The sequence below is a fragment of the Pygocentrus nattereri genome, chromosome 12 (assembly GCF_015220715.1).
Source record: "Pygocentrus nattereri isolate fPygNat1 chromosome 12, fPygNat1.pri, whole genome shotgun sequence".
Lineage (NCBI taxonomy): Eukaryota > Metazoa > Chordata > Actinopteri > Characiformes > Serrasalmidae > Pygocentrus > Pygocentrus nattereri.
The window spans coordinates 3,629,162-3,634,142 of NC_051222.1; the positions used below are offsets into that span (position 1 = coordinate 3,629,162).

General features: G+C 38.8%; 1 protein-coding gene across 6 annotated transcripts in view; it reads right to left on the reverse strand.

The window, feature by feature from the left end:
* Positions 1-4,383, reverse strand: part of LOC108415999 (ribonuclease inhibitor-like) — a 49,201-nt gene extending 44,818 nt beyond the window's left edge. For 2 of the 6 annotated variants that reach the window (XM_037543595.1, XM_037543592.1), the window contains exon 1: positions 4,020-4,383. The gene's annotated coding sequence lies outside the window, so the exon portion shown is untranslated. Of the gene's footprint in view, positions 1-562; positions 673-3,893 lie in introns of those variants that run through there. The other 4 variants (XM_037543594.1, XM_037543590.1, XM_037543591.1 and 1 more) reach the window with 3 other exon arrangements.
* Positions 4,384-4,981: the final 598 nt, after the last annotated feature.

Below are 4,981 nucleotides of genomic sequence, written 5' to 3' on the forward strand. Positions count from 1 at the left end.
AGTGTTACAAAAAAGGCTGAACAACGTTAAAAGTATTTAGTCTCTCAGCAACTATTAACACTAGACTTACACATTTCTACAGAAAAAAGTATGGACATTACTATTTAACTCATTATGAACTCTAAAGCATTCAGCAATCATACATGAACTCTTCATATATGAATAAACTGAATATAAATAAACTCCTACAATCACAGTTCTTGTGTAATAAATGTAGAAACGTATAAAGAGCATTATTAAAGTATAACTCCTCATGATGATGCTACACTGGCCTCCACATGTTTGCTGACCCCACATACACACGACTACAGTGGGAGCAGTGAAGGGTCAACCACCCAGCCTGAAATAATCTCGGGGAAACACTGCCTGTGTATAAACTGGTGGACTTTATCTTTTGTAAAGTGAAACTAACCAAATGAAAACAGAACAATATCACAGAAACTCAAACTCTGACGAGGACTTAAATAAACCAGGTGTGAGGACCACGTGTCTCCACTTTACCTTCAGTACTCCACACTGAAACCATATTCACAAGCAGAACTAAAGCTGAGAACAGAGTGACCTGCTTCTGAGGTCAGAGTTCAGAGTCTTTCAGAGTCTTCAGTTAGAAAAGTTCAGCTCCGTCTTTATCAGGATCTCCAGTCCTACAGCAGAGACACTCACCAGCTCATATATGATAATACCATCTGTAGTTTCTCACAGTCCACCAGCTTATTATAACACACTCCTGAACACACACCTGTACATATTCCTGCACACACACTCCTGTACACACACCTAAACACACTCCTGTACACACACCTGAACACACTCCTGCGCACACACTCAATCCCAGTCCAGACTGAATGATAATCTGACACCTCCCTTTTCTTTAGAGAGAGAAAACCAGTTGGAGCACATTTCACTCTCACTATATTAAAAGTGTATCTGAGGTCAAATCAAATCAACTTGAACACAGAACTTTATTCTGATGTAGAAACACTCAGTGCTTTGGCTTTATGTGTGTGAAGTCAGTAAACACTGAACAGACGGTCTGAATGTGACCCAGAAATCCAGACAGACAGCAGTGCTGCTGTTCTAATGGTCTGATTTAGTGACCACATCATCCATGTTCAGTCAGATTAAACAGGTTCTAATGTTCCACTCATACATGAAGAGAAACACAGCATGAAGCTCAGAGACAGAGTTACTGCAGGAGAACTTCAGGGAGTTACTGTTTCTGTTTACAGAGAAACGGTTTCAGTTCAGGTTCACAACTCAATGAGTGTCTGAATCAGTTTTTCATTAGAAAAACATGAACCACTTTCAGGTTCCACACAACACCAAACCACATTCCACACACAGGAGTGGCTGAACACAGGAATACTGAGAAAGAGAGAGAGAGACAGAGAGGGAGAGAGAGACAGAGAGAGAGAGAGAGCGAGAGAGAGAGAGAGAGAGAGACAGAGAGACTGAGAGGGAGACAGCTTATTAAGAGTAAGTTACAACTAGAGATTCTGCAAAAGCCACACTTAAAACTTCTTATAAAAACTATGAAAGCAGTGATTATTGTAACTACATTATTTTCAGTTTCACACGGTGCAAATTGTTTACATTATTAACTGAAAGCTCTAAAAATCTGCTGTAGCACTACTGAAAGCCAGCCTGACTGCTGCACTGATCTCAGAGTGGGGCTTTAATGTGGTCAACAATGTTTTCTGGTCAGTAGTTTGAAAAGGCAGTCAGGATTAATGTGATGACTATACTCAGCCGAGTGGTCTTCAGCCCAGAGGACACAGTGTCCATGATTTCCAAAGAATTTCAAATGATTCGTTGGACCACAGGACACTTTTCCATTTCACCTCATTTTATTTTAAATGAGTTTGGGTCCATAGAAGGTGGCAGCATTTCTGGACCCTGTTTATATTTGGTTTCTTTGCTTGTGTTTTGGAGTTTTAAACTGTATTTATGGATGCAGCAATGAATTGTGTTCATAAACATTGGTTGTCAGAAGTGTTTCTGAGCCGATGCAGTTATTTCCAGAGAATCATATACCCGTTTTTAATCTAGTGCCACAGTTGTCAATTAATCAAAGCATTACACAACTTTACCAGCCTTTTGTTGCCCTGTCCAAACTTTTTTGGAATGTGTTTGCTGGCATCAAATTCAAAATAGGCATATATTTATAAAAAAAACTATACAATTTTTAAGGTGGGCTGAAAACGGTGAATAAGAAACTAAACAGGAAGCCAGGTCCACATCACGCACTTTTGGCTCAAAAACAGCTAATTTGAGAAGAGTTTGCTAGCTGATACCATGATTAACTAAATTATTCTAAATTGATGTTTAAAACACTTTTGTTGTTAAAACCATAGAGCGTACAGTAAGATGTGAAGCGTTAAATCTGTCTTTTAGAACAAAACAACTGAGTTCTATGACATGCTGTAGCCTATTGTTTGATCCAGTGCCTTAGGCAGACATAAATTGGTAGGCCTGTGAAAAAGTGGGTAGGCCAACTTAGTACATGCAGTTTCCAAATTTGTTTATGTCGCATTCCTAGCCTATTCCAGCCATACAGTCGTCACCCTACCTAATCCAGCACTTCTGCTCTATGTTAATACAAAACAACAGCAATTAACCGGAATACAGGATTCACATAAACAACCAGCACTGCAGCACACTTCACTATAAAGCATGTATCCGCTTACCACAGCCATGTCTGCCCAATGAAGATGACATTAAAAAGATAAAATCAGATAAAACAAAAACTTTAAAACCTAAACTTCATCATTTTAGGCTAAAGCGTACTGCCACAGCAGGAATAAAAAATATTAATGACCCATTCATGTCTTACCTTAATGCACTGACATGACATCAGATGTTTGCTTTCACATTTTTACAAAGCCTATGCTAGCCTTTGTAGTAATATAGCACTATAATTACAAAATTCACAGAAAACGAGGTTTTCAGGTTTGGACAAGAACAAATCGTAAGGATCCCCAGTTTAACATTCCCAGTTTACCAGACTGGAGCTTCAAATTCAAACACTGACATGCTAAACAAACTGAAGGTTTGAGACAATGGTGGATAGCAAAAGTTGCTGTGCACTGAATGCAGGGCTTAGAAAAGAAGGCGGAGCTTGGTAGAGAGTGTATGATTTGATTGGGCTTAATACAGACAGCTCACACAGAAAATGAATCAAATTTCCCAAGAACTAAGATCAGTCTGGGCAGGCTCAGGTAGTGGAAGGGACCTCACCAAAGAAAAATTAGAGGCTCTGAATTACTCAGGGCCCTGGGCTTCAGCCCATGCTTTAAGTTGCACCTGCATATCATCCCTTTCAGAACAAAACCTTGTACCTCTTGTACATTTTTGGTGTTTTTTAACGTTTTTACAGAATTTGAAATTTCCAGCTGCACCTCAGAATGTGTTACATTTCATAATGAATTGGTGAACAGAAAAGCTACAGAATTACTTGGAAATGCTATTCTGTTAACTTCCATTCAGAGTTAAGTAGATTTTGTTCTTCCTCTGTAAACAATTTCAGTAAACACTGATTATCAGAATTTAAAGAAGATTTTGTTGCTGCCTCCAACACCAGTCAGTGCTGCGAGGCTTTAACTGTATTGTACAAAGACAGTCATAAAATGATAAATATATACAGAACACAGATCTGAGGCTAAAGAAAAATATACACAGTGCAAAGAAACACACCGTGAATCATTACATAAACAACCCAACAGAAAGTAATAATCAGAACTGGAAACAGCAGAATTGTTCATTTTCCTATGTAGACATTTCAGCAAATAACCACAACTCACTGAACTGAAAACTTCATCTCTCTAACCTCAGTTCAGTCTGAGAGTCTGTTTCACACCGAAAGTCAAAAACAAGCAGTAAATCAGTAAAAATACCCACTAAAGCCGAGAGCAGAGTCACCTGCTTCTGAGGTCAGAGTTCAGAGTCTTTCAGAGTCTTCAGTTAGAAAAGTTCAGCTCCGTCTTTATCAGGATCTCCAGTCCTACAGCAGAGACACTCACCAGCTCATATATGATAATACCATCTGTAGCTTCTCACAGTCCACCAGCTTATTATATCACACACTCAGCTCCTCTACTGGAGTTCAGACTGAATCATAAACTAGCTGGAACTTCCTTTTCCTCAGAAAGAGAAAACCAGTTGGAGCACATTCAGTCACATTAGAGTGTCTCTGATATCAGATCTTAACAAGACTGGGCCAGCAGAGTTTTCATGGATCAACATCAGCTACACTGCATTTGTCACACAAGCGTCTATGATACTGGATTTATTCATGTACTAAACTTTATATACGTTTCTGTTTAGGTATGGATGGAAAATTCCAGAGGTGTAAGTAATGAATTACATTTACTCTTGTTGCTGTAATTGAGTACAGTTTTCCCTGTAACTGTACTTCTCTGAGTAGAATTAAATCACAGTACTTTTACTGTTACTTGAGTTCATTTTTAATGAGATACTTTTACTTCACTACTTTCATTTTAAACTTTACAGAGTAAAAATAAATTATAACTGTATCAGTTCAAACACCAATACAATCAACACGCGGTTACATTTAAAAGATTCACCAACCTTAAAACAGCAGCTCTGCAAAAGTGCAAAAATGCAAAGGTGCAAAAGTGTGAATGTTTATCATTGTGTTACCACTAGATGGCGACACTGGGTCGTGTCTGAAGAAACACTGAAAGGAAACTGAAAGTAACTTGAAGCTGTGGTGGTTAAAGAAGGAGAGAAGCTGCAGATTTCAGTTCTCTGGACTTCACTCTGGGAGGTCAGGAGGTTTGGCTGCTCTAATGTGAAACAGTGTAAAACTAAACGAACCTGATTGAACTCAGTGTTACTCAGGATGTATCAGTGGTGTAGAGGAGCACTGCTACAGAAGGTCCTCTCAGTGAAATGATCTTAAATCCAGTCAATATATCTACCACTTCCCATTTTGAGATGGTGCTCATTATAAGATTCTAGC